Raw genomic sequence first — 12,704 nt, 5'->3', positions numbered from 1 at the left:
TTAATACTTGTCAATATCTGATAGCTGACATAGAATGAAATCTAGTATAATAAATATCTGACAGCATTTAGATATTTATTAGATATAATAAATATATCTAATATATTTTTATATTAGATGCAATGGCAGATCACATTTGATAGTGGACAACTTATGATATTTCATAATTGAAGCCTCTCAAAATTAAAAAAACTACAACCAAGAGGTCAAAATCAAAATAATTAAGTCTTAAACATATAATTTTGAATGTGCTGACTTTTTGATATTTTGAATATACATTCCTGCTGCCTCTGAGGCCACCTCCAGCCTCAGAGGCAAGTGGCCTCTAAATACCAGTTGGAGAAGAGCAACAGCTGGAGAAAGGGCATGCCCTCTCTTTTTGCCTGTGGGCTTTTCAGAGGCATCTGGTGGGCCACTGTGTGAAACAGGATGCTGGACTAGACAAGCCTTTGGACTGATTCAGCAGGGCTGTTCTCATGTTCTTATACATCAGTGGCTCCAACCTAGTTAGCCAGCCCACAAAATATAATAAATGTAAGATTTCCCATTTGGGTGCTGCACCACTTTTATAGTTAATCTTCTGGTCCCTTTAAATTATACCCAAATTCACAGATATATGTGTCTTCATAGTTTGGAAAACTTTGGTTTTTAAGCACTGAACCATCTCCTAACATTAAAATAAAAAGTCATCCCAAGTGAAGACTGAACAATGAGATGTAGCCCTAAGCAAAACTATAGAGCGAAGTTAGGGATTTTTGAAACTGACAATGTTTTTAGCACCAATGCCCATTGGCATTAACTTCAGCTGCAGCAATGTCTTTGCTCTAATTGGTTTTTTAATGCAGAAACAGGACAAGTTAACAAAGGTATTCTCTCTTTCTCTCTCTCTTTTTTCTTTGCTTCTAGGGATTCTTTAATTTGTGTGCCATCCATTCTGATTCAGAATTCTCAGAGCCCCTTGTTGAATATTTGCATGGACAGGTTGAGTTTTCCTAATTGCAGTTCCTTGTAATTGGTCCCACTGTTGTCCATGTGTGGTTTCAATCCTCAGTTTTATCCCCTGACACCTCTACTGCTTTTTCTTCACTACTCTTCCATTTGACTTTTCAGTTCTAGATCAAGGCTGCTCAACTTCAGCCCTCCAGCTGTTTTTGGACTACAACTCCCATAATCCCCAGCCACAGTGATCAATAGCCAGGGATTATGGGAGTTGTAGGCCAACATCTACAAGTCAAAGTTGAGCAGCCCTGTTCTAGATGGACAAATGCAGCCGTTATACTCAAGGCCACGCATTTAGAAACTGCCAAAATGGTGCACAACTGGCAAAACAGACATAAGAAATGTTCACAGATGATAGTGTATATGGGAATATTCTGCCTCTCCTACATCTATCTTGGAAAAGGGTTACACATTAAGTGGTCCTGGGTTTGGCTTTCTGACTGGATAAGAACAATTAAATTGTGTGCTTGGTATAGGGAAACACCACGGAAGGGCTAATTTTGTCAATATTTTGCATCCATTGATGCATGCAAAAACTCAAAAGTTTATCCTGGCTTTTGGAATAAGCATTTTTTAAATAAGTTACACAGATGATACATACCTGTAAAATAATTTCATTTATATACACCTAAGTGTATATGTGCAAAATGTTGAATGTATAAGTAACTTATGGCAAGGGAAAACTTGGAAGCATCAATAACACAACACTGTCATCCTTCTAATGATTAGGGCTCTGCAGCTGTGCCAGTCCGATAGGCACGCTATCAAACATTATTGGAATGAGCTCTGCAACAAGGAGGGACCCCTGGCAGTCGGAACTTCAACTAAATTCCCTCATATCATTGCAGAACTCTGTCGGAGTTCCAAAATGCCCATTGGACCTCACCCCGCCACTGCCCTCTCCCTGTCTCCCTCCTTTCTCCTGCCTTCTGCCACTTTTTCCTTGCCTTCCCCTGCCCTCTACCCACCCCCTTCCTTACCTGGACCTGGGTGCAGCAGACGGCAGTGTGATCTCCTCTTCTGGAGCCAGCTGTTTGCCTCTTGCATCAGTTTCTGTTTTAAAAGGTATCCTTTTCCCCCTTTAGGACCCCAGCCAGCCTGGCAGATTGTGCAAATCATAGTTCTTGTAATGGATGCATCCAAAACTCCGTTCCTCAGACCTTTGCTTTTTAGTCAAAATCTTGTATACCTTCCCTTCTGGAAGCTGGCAGTGTGATTCGTTATCTCTTCACTGCAAAATGTGCATCAGTCTAGTCATTACAGCAAAGTTCAGGCTCACTTTCCTCTTTGCTAAAAAAAACCCACACACATGTATTTTATACCTTCACTTTCTTGGGTTAAATATCAGACACAAAATGAGCATTCCAATAGCCCTACAGTAACAAACTTCCACAGAAGCCTCTCAGACATTTTCCAATTTCAGGCTCCTAAAAAGTAATTATGGTGCATAGGGTTGTCTGAAATGTCTTCAAATGATAAAGAATGCCTTGTTCTTCTAAAATGCGGGGGGTGGGGGGACTTCCTGCTCATTCTGAAGACAGAGTCCAAATCTTTGTAGCAATTTATGTTTTCTTCTTCAGATCACTTAGCCAGATCCTAGCTATCCTAATTTATTTTTACTCCAGCCTCACTCAGACTTTATAAAATCACCCTGTTGTAGATATGCACAGCAGGGTGAAGGGGGAGGACATCTTGGCCCTACCACATCAATCACCCTTGTGCCCCATCACCCTGCTTAACATGGCTTGTCTGAAGAGGGGAAAGCCCAGTGCATGATAGCGGGCACTTCTGTGATTGTGAGACTGGATTGATCTAGTCTCACAATCACAGATGCACCCATCATCACAAATTGGGCTTTTCCCTCTTCAGACAAGCCCCACTCTAAGCGTGGCCTTGCCTTGCCTGGGTTCTCCAACTTACCCTTGCCTCCAGCCTTGCCTCGCACCTCCCACCTCACCTCACCCTACCTCCAGCCTCCTGCCTCACCACATGCATCACCTCACCTTTTCTGGCCTCACCTCAAGCTTTCTATCTTGCCTCTCCTTAAGCCTCCAGCCTTGCCTCCAACCTCCCACTTTGTCTCCCCTTCAGGCTCCCACCTTGTGAGGCTCCTGCCTTGCTTTGTGCCTACCACTGTGCCTTGTGCCTCATCTCGATGCCAGCCTCCTGCCTCTCCTCTCCTCCTGCCTTGCCTCACTTCCAGCCTCCTGCCCCTCCTTCAGACTCCCACCTCACCTTGCCTCCAGCCTCCCGCATCATCTCACACCTCCTGCATTGCCTCAAGACTTTTGCCTCACCTCCCACCTTGCCTAACCTCAAACCTTCCACCATGCTTCCAGCCTCTTTCCTCACCTCACCTCTAGCCTCCTGCTTCGCCTCACCTCCAGCCTTCTGCCTCCAGCCTCACCTCACCCAGAACCTCCAGCTTCATCTCCAGCCTCACACATCAGTTTGCCTTAAACCTCCCAACTAACCTGGCCTGGCCTCCAGCCTAGCCTCACTTAACCTTACCTCCAGCCTCGCCTTGCACCTCACCAGAGGCTAGGCAAGGCTCAAGGTGAGGCAGGAGTCCCTCAAGTTTGGGTCCTCAAGCTTGGGTCCCTAGCTGTGGTTCCCATCATGCCCTGCTGTGATGGACAGTAGGGTGATAGCTCTTGGAATCCAGCCACAGCTGGGTACCCACAAGGAAATAATAGAATTTTAGAGTCATAAGGTACCAACCTGTCAGCACAAACCTGAGCATGGCCACACCAGAGCAGTGGGGAAATAACCCATGTCCAAGTCTCCTTCCCAATCACTAAACTAACCAGGTGACATTGTGCCAGTCCCATGCTCAGATTAATCGAATTGATTAATTTAAAAATTGATTAATTAAAAAAAATTCTCCCATATCTTTTAAAAAACTGTCTTTTTCAGAGGAGGCATGACTCTACCTCCCCTGCTGAGAGACAGGGGAGAAACTGGTAATTGCTGGTAACTGATTAGCAAAAACGTGCAGATTAACTTTTCATTTGCAAATGAAGCCACAGCATGAGAATTAATTGAAGAACATTCTAAGAATAATTGGAAGTTCAGCAGGATATTATTGCAATTTCCTACCTCACACATTTATCATGAGAATCATTTGAGAATATTTTGAGGCGTATTCTTCCCAAGTCTATCCCCATCCTCTTTGTCTTCTCAATTCCTTTGAGAAACAAGGAATTAAATAAAATTGAAGGGAACATTCTTCCATCCTGTATTTGAAGTGTGATGGAAGTGATTAGTGAATACACATTACCCATGTTCAGGTGTTAGAGAAAGTGGGAATGCTGTTCTTATGTACAGTGTCCTTAAGAGCATGCTTGGGAATCCCATCCTTTTCTTACTTAAAGTATTATGTTAATCATATTAGTCAGTAATATTTTTAGTCAGTACATATATAGTTATATTTTAAGTTAGTAATAAGTTAGTATTTTTAGTATCACCATTAAGAACTGGCTCGACCTCGAGGTGGTTCACACATTCCTATCCAGGTCCTCTCTCTGGCAAGCCATAAGCTGATTGCAATAACATAAGAACAGCCTTGTTCGATCAGGCCCAAGGCTTATCTAGTCCAGCATCCTGTTTCACACAGTGGCCCATCAGATGCCTCTGGGGAGCCCACAGGAAAGAGGTGAGGGCATGCCCTCTCTCCTGCTGTTGCTCCCTTGCAACTGGTATTAGGCATTGTGCCTCTGTGTCTGGAGGTGGCCCACAGCCACCAGACTAGTAGCCATTAATAGCTACTAGGCAGAGCTTTAAGCTATAATGCCAATTCGGACCTTTAAGTTAAAAAGCCTCTTCATGAGTCCCTAATGTATATTGCTAGTTAAGTTTTATTGTCTTTTATCACTTAGGAACATAGGAAGCTGCCATATACTGAGTCAGACCATTGGTCTATCTAGCTCAGTATTGTCTTCACAGATTAGCAGCAGTTTCTCCAAGGTTGCAGGCAGGAATTTCTCTCAGCCCTCTCTTGGAGATGCCAGGGAGGGAACTTGGAACCTTCTGCTCTTCCCAGAGCAGCTCCATCCCCTGAGGGAAATATCTTACAGTGCTCACACTTCTAGTCTCCCATTCATATGCAACCAGGGCAGACACTGCTTAGCTAAGGGAACAAGTCATGCTTGCTACCACAAGACCAGCTCTCCTCTCCTATATTTGCTTAACTATTTTTCATTTCCTGTACCCCAATAATCCTTGTACCATATTCCTATCTCGTCTTTATTTCCAGACCAAAGCTTTGCACAAACTGACACTGTAATGGACTGTTCATTCTAGTAGCGCTAATTCCCCACACAAGCTGAAAAGTAATAACGGGATGTTTCACTAGCATTCCACAACTGTTGGTTTAACAGTTCTGAGAGATTATTCTCATGATTAGAATGCTGGGGCTCCAGTTTTCCATATTGTGAGGAGGATATCTCTACAAGTACAGGGTTTGTCTCCTCAGACAAATGCTATAAGCATGGAACGTGGGAGTAGGGCGTTTCATGGTGGGAAAGCACTTCTAAGTGCAATCTTGGGAATACTTGATATTAGGGGTATGCATGAACCAAACAAGAGTTTGGTTCAAATTTGAATCAACTTGAACCAAACTGCATTGCGCCAAACTGGTTTGATAGAATCGACTGGCCAATTTGGTCCATTCAGTCGAACCTGCTCAGTGGTTTGGGCAGCAATACTCGTAAAGGGGGATCCAGTGAGGATTCCCCTTTACAAGTAAAGGGGCAGGGGAGCGGCAAAAAAAATGTTTAAGTCTCTTACCTGGCTCGCCTCCCCCATCCACAGCCAAATTGCTGGACAGTTTGCTCTTAAAACACGGGTGGCCTGTACGGCAGTGGGGCAGTTCTGGCTTCTGCACATGTGTGGAGAACAGAGTCATGCTGCCACTGCACAGGCAACCTGAGCTAACCAGGCGGTGATTCAGCTGGGGTTGGGGGTGTGGAGTGGCGGCGACTGGCGGCGAGCTGGGTAAGAGAAATGGTAAGAGACCTTTTTCGCCACTCCCTTTCAAAGCACAACCAGTTCTTATCATGGACCGGACCAACCCCAGTTCTGTTCACAATCAAATCACCAAGCCAGCCTGGTTCAATGTGTATCAGTTCAACACTGAACAGTTCATGCACACCCCTACTTTATATGGGTAAAATATTGCCACTTTCTATAATGCCTGAACAGGGCTATTCTTTGTTCTGAAAACAAATCAGAATGCAGGAAATGTGTATTCAACTTCTACCATATTTAATATCAGGCTAAAGACCTTTGAAGAACTTTCAAATTGAAATTGAAAGGTTGCATTTATAGTGGAGGTGGACAAATCAGCTTCATCATGACTTTGGTGGTTGGCAGCAGTGTTCTTGGTGGTTAATGGGTTTCTTTCTTTCTTTCTTTCTTTCTTTCTTTCTTTCTTTCTTTCTTTCTTTCTTTCTTTCTTTCTTTCTTCACTCCACCTGCTAGTAAAGCCCCCAGAATCTTATAGTAAATCCAGACGCCACCACCACCATTCAAATGCACCTTTATGCACTCTCCTTTTCATTGCAGTGACAGTGTGTGTGCGCTGGGGTGTTTCAGGCCAGCCCTACTTAGGCTTTTATGTCTCTTTTCTTCCTTAGATTCCAGGGCAGACAGTACAAAGAACAGGTTTGTCATTTACCACTTTTGCCAGATGAATTGCATATTTCTCCCACAGCCCTTATTTCTTTCTCCCTTCTTTAACCCACTCCCCAATTGCACCCCTTTTTCTGCATACCAAATTGAAACAATTTATTAAAGCAGTTACCAAATTGGCTTGTTCCAATCTACCAGCAGTGACAAAGAAAAATGGGCTGTTCTGTTCCCTGGTGTTCCCCTGCTCATTAGGAAGGATAATGCTTTGGTAGCAAGGGAGCCATTTGCAGCATGCCTGACTGGGGAAGACTTATTAAACGCAAGACACATGACTTCAGATGATAAGTGATACTCAATATGATGAATGGCAGAAGCAATCTAGCCCCAGGATTCCCCACAAATATCCGGGGAAAACCCTGCAGCCCCAAACTCTGCATATGCCATGATTAATACAAGGCACAGGTGAAAGATTACTATATGCATTCAGCATGCTATCAGCGAGATAAAAATGGTGTGAGAAATGTGAGTGGATTATAAACAGAGGATGAATACATATGACCAAATGGGAAATTACTAAGCAATTACATGAACTCAGTGGAAAGATTTTCATCTGAAAGATCCTGCTACATTCTGAGGAGAATTTTGCCACTGTTTCTGCCTTAGATTTCTGATTTGTGTATGGTAAGACTCACCTTACTGCTTAGGAAGAAGTCACAGTGTGGTTACATATTATCATTTTACCACACATCTGCCTCTGTGCTGCCCTTTATGCCTGGAACTGCCTCTCAGAGTATCTGTGAAATGCCAGCTCCCTCATTACTTTTGGAGGCCACCACGCATGCACAATGGGCCTCTGCATGGCCTGGGTCATGTCCGCAGTCTTGGAGAGGCCTCCAAGAGGGGTAAGTTCTATTTTAAAAAAAGATTTACTCTCAGACCCCCCACAAACGGCTGCTGGTGGTGGTGGGTTTCGGTCCAGGGTTGGCCCAAACAGGGGGTGGTTCAGTTCAACCCTGAATTTGCGAACGAAATTGGTTCAACGTCAAATGCATTCAATTTCAAACCTGTTTGCACATCCCTACTCATACCCCACCAGCATATATGTGAATTTGGGGTTTCTTGCCCCAATATTTATCACTTTACACCAATGACGGCCGTTGGGTACTAGGGCTAGGTGGCAGAGGAGAGCCCACTCACCAAGGCAGGAGTTCCCCTGCCTCCCACTGTGCTTTCCTCCATGCAGGTGAGGGATAATAACATTGAACCACATTTGCCATTTTGTCACCCACTCACCCAATTTGGAGAGATCCTTTTGGAGCTGCTCACAGTCTGTTTTGGATTTCACTACCCAAAAGAGTTTGGTATCATCTGCTTCTAGATCATTTATGAATAAATTAAAAAGCACCGGTACCAGTACAGATCCCTGGGGGACCCCATGTCTTACTTCCCTCCATTGTGAAAACTCTCCCTTTATACAGGTGAAACTCGGAAAATTAAAATATCATGCAAAAGTCCATTAATTTCAGTAATGCAAATTAAAAGGTGAAACTGATATATGAGACAGACGCATTACATGCAAAGCGAGATAAGTCAAGCCTTAATTTGTTATAATTGTGATGATCATGGCGTACAGCTCATGAAAACCCCAAATCCACAATCTCAGAAAATTAGAATGTATACCTGTATACAGTGTAAAAGTATACAGTGTACTGTGCTTGATTGGCCAGCAAACTCGCCTGACCTGACCCCATAGAGAATCTATGGGGCATTGCCAAGAGAAGGATGAGAGACATGAGACCAAACAATGCAGAATTGCTGAAGGCCGCTAATGAAGCATCCTGGTCTTCCATAATACCTCATCAGTGCCACAGGCTGATAGCATCCATGCCACGCCGCATTGAGGCAGTAATTGCTGCAAAAGGGGCCCAAACCAAGTACTGAATACATATGCATGCTTATACTTTTCAGAGGTCCGATATTGTTCTATTCTTCAATCCTTGTCTTCTTGGTTCCATGTAATATTCTAATTTTCTGAGATTGTGGATCTGGGGTTCTCATGAGCTGTACGCCATGATCATCACAATTATAACAAATTAAGGCTTGACTTATCTCGCTTTGCATGTAATGCGTCTGTCTCATATATCAGTTTCACCTTTTAATTTGCATTACTGAAATTAATGGACTTTTGCACGATATTCTAATTTTCCGAGTTTCACCTGTACCTACCCTCTGTTTCCTGTCCTTCAACCAGTTAGCAATACACACATATACTTGTCCCCTTATCCCATGACTTCTACATTTTCTCAGGAGTCTTTGATGAGGAACTTTGTCAAAAGCTTCTTGGAAGTCCAGGTATACTATGTCAGCTGGATCACCTTGATCCACACACTTGTTGACACTCTCAAAGAACACCAAAAGATTGGTGAGGCAAGATTTTCATTTGCAGAAGCCATACTTGTTCTCTCCCAGCAGGGCCTGTTCTTTGTGCTTCAAAATTTTATCCTTGAGGATGCTTTCCATCAATTTGCCTGGAAAAGACGTTAAGCTAACCAGCCTGTAATTTCCCAGATCACCCCTGGATCCCTTTTTGAAAATCGGTGTTACATTTGCTACTTTCCAGTCCTCCGGTAAAGAGCCTGATTGAAGGGATAAGTTATATATTTTAGCAAGGAGGTCGGCAATTTCACAAGTAAATTCTTTGAGGACTCTTGGATGGATGTCATCTTGCCCTGGCAATTTGCTAGTTTCCAGATTTTCCAGACAGTTTAGAACATCATCTCTTGTCACTTCTATCTGACTCAGTTCTTTAGGCTTCATCCCTGAAAAGCCTGGTTCAGGAACAGGTATATTCTCAGTAACCTCTGCCATGAAGATGGATGCAAAGAACTCATTTAGCTTCTCTGCAACTTCCATATCTTCCTTAATAATCCCTTTCACTCCCTCATTGTCTAATGGCCCAACTGTCTCCTCGGCAGGTTTCCTACTTCTGATGTATTTAAAGAAGTTTTTGTTATTCCCCTTAATGTTTTTAGCTAAATGTTCCTCAAACTCTCTTTTTGTCTCCCTTATTGTCACCTTGCATTTCTTTTGCCAGAGTTTGTGTTTCTTTCTGTTCTCCTCATTTGGGTTGGCCTCCTAATTTCAGAAGGAAGACTTCCTCCCTTTCCCCTTGCGATGGCAAGCATGACTTGTCCCCTTAGCTAAGCAGCATCTGCCCTGGTTGCATATGAATGGGAGACTTGAAGTGTGAGCACTGTAAGGTATTCCCCACAGGGGCTGGAGCTGCTCTGGGAAGAGCAGAAGGTTTCAAATTCCTTCCCTGGCAGATAGGGCTGAGAGAGATTCCAGCCTGCAACCTTGGAGAAGCCGCTGCCAGTCTGTGAAGACAATAATAAGCTAGATGGACCAATGGTCTGACTCAGTATATGGCAGCTTCCTATGTTTCCTATGTTTAGTGGTACCTTTCCTCCATTTGGGTATACAATCTAACTGGGCTTCTAGTACTGTGGTTTTGGCTAAACTCCATGCACTCTGGAGTGAAGTGACTCTTCTGATTTTCCCTTTCAGCTTTCTTTTCACCATACTCCTCATTTTGGAGAAGTTTCCTCTTCTGAAATTCAAAGTGTTTGTGTTAGACTTGGTGATTCTCTATCTGCATGTATGCTGAATTTGATTGCACTATGGTCACTGTTCCCTAAAGACTCGATGACACTGACATCATGCACCAGGCCCTGGGTGCCACTCAGGATTAAGTCCAAGGTCGCCTTCTCTCTGGTTGGTTCCAAGACCAACTGTTCTAGGGCACAGTTATTCAGCGTATCTGGAAATCTGACCTCTTTGTCATTACCTGACTGTGAATTTACCTAGTCTATGTGTGGGTAATTGAAATCAACCATTATTACAGCCCTGCCTCTTCTTGAAGCCTCCCTGATTTCCTCCTGCAATTCCCAGTTACTGTCAGTGTTTTGATCCCGAGGGCTATAGCATGTCCCCAGTAGCACATTTCCTTTCAGGCCTTGTATTGTCACCCACAGGGTTTCTGTGGAGGACTCCAGTCCACCTAGGTTTTCTACTTTGTTAGATTCTATCTATCCCTTCTTTAACATACAGTGCTACTCCACCTCCAAGTCGCCCCTCCCTGCCTTTTCTATAGAGTTTATATCCAGGGATAACAGTGTCCCACTGGTTCTCACTATTCCACCATGTTTCTGTTATGCCCACTATACCTATTTCTGCCTTAGCAACCAAGCACTCCAGCTCACCCATCTTGGCTTGGAGGCTTCCGGTATTGGCATATAAGCACCTATACGCTGAATCTCTCCCCTGGTGTCTGCTATCTTTCTTTCGACTCTTTGACCAGCTGGCACAGCCTTCTGTCTGCTCTTTATGTGGTTCTGCTCTACCCGCTTGTGTTTTATCTTAACCCTTTGCACCCTTGCACTTTAAAGGATTGCATTTGCTGAACCGGATACTGTCCAGCTCCCATTGGCTGTTCCTCAGGCATCATTTTAAAAGCTGCTCTGCAACCTTTTTGATTTTAAGCACCAAGCAGTCTGGTTCCATCTTGGATCAAGTGCAGCCTGTCCCTTTTGTACAGGCCTTGTTTGCACCAAAATGTATCCCAGTGCCTAACAAATCTAACCCCCTCTTCCCGGCACCAGCGTCTCATCCATGCAATGAAACCCTTCAGCTCTGCCTGTCTCACTGTACTTGCGCGTGGAACAGGTAGCATTTCTGAGAATGCTACCTTGGGGGTCCTGGACTTCAATACGCTACCTATCAGCCTAAATTTGGCTTCCAGGACCTCCCAACTACATTTCCCCACATCGTAGGTCCTGACGTGCACCACAATAGCTGTCTCCTCCCCAGCACTGCCTAACAGTCTAGCTAGACACTGCGTGATGTCTGCTACCTTCGCACCAGGCAGGCAAGTGTGGTCAACACGAGGGTCACAAACCCATCTCTCTATACCTCTAATATTGAATCGCCCACTACAAGAATATTCCCACCCCCCTGGGGAGTATCCCCTGTGTGAGAGGATATGGGCTCATCTTCCACGGAAGGGGTCCCTTCTAAACGAGGATTTCCCTCTTCCTCAGACCTATGTCCTCCTTCCCCGAGACCTTCATTCTCCCTGGCAGCAGAGGGATGCCACTACCACGGCCCTGAAGATCTTGTCCACATGCCTCTCTTTCTCTCTGAGCTTCTCCAGATCTGCAACCTTGGTCTTGAGGGAACGAACTTGTTCTCTGAGAGCCAGGAACTCCTTGCACCGAGCACACACCCATGACTGCTGCCCATGGAGCAAATAGTCATACATGCGACACACTGTGCAATACATTGGGAAGTACCCCTTCCCTTACTGACTTTCTGTCTTCATAAATGGTTCTGTTGTCTGTTTACAGTATTTAGAGATAGTTTATTAAAAGGATAGGTCTCAGCTGTATTGGTCAGCTATTTAACTGTCCAAATAGCCTTTCTCAGGAATTTGAGGGAGGGATCAATACTTATATGAGGAAGGGATTTGTACTTAACTTCCCTTCTCCACTGGGCTCCTTGTGATCACAGAGACTTGTTCCAGGCAACCCTGCACACTTTCCGCTAAACTCCCACAAAACTCCAATGCCCTGTTCACTATGCTCTTGGGCCTGCAACTCTTATGTAGAGGTTAGGCTTCAAACTGAGACACAGGATGTGTGTCAAAGGAATCTGGGGCCTCCCACAGCCCTAGCTGACTGCACCCCCTCCAGGCAGGGACAAACAAAAACTGGATGTCACAGGAATTTGCTAGCCCTGGCAAGTGCTAACCCTGGCAAATAACAAAGACTAGGACTTATCCCTTAAAGAGAAACCTGCCCCTCAAAATCTCCCCTCTTCCTGTTCTTAGTTTGAAGGGAGGAAAGGCTAGATGTTGTTCTGTTTAGAAAAGCTTGCTCACCTCCTGAAGCTGCTTCTGCTCTTTCCAGAGTAGGCTTCAAACTCTATTCTGGTAGGGATAAGTAAGAGTGTGTGTGTGTGTGTGTGTGTGTGTGTGTGTGTGTGTGTGTGTGTTTGCAAGGGGGTTGGCAATTTCA

Source organism: Hemicordylus capensis, chromosome 4 (assembly GCF_027244095.1).
Source record: "Hemicordylus capensis ecotype Gifberg chromosome 4, rHemCap1.1.pri, whole genome shotgun sequence".
Classification (NCBI taxonomy): domain Eukaryota; kingdom Metazoa; phylum Chordata; class Lepidosauria; order Squamata; family Cordylidae; genus Hemicordylus; species Hemicordylus capensis.
Note: the sequence above shows the minus strand (reverse complement) of the source record.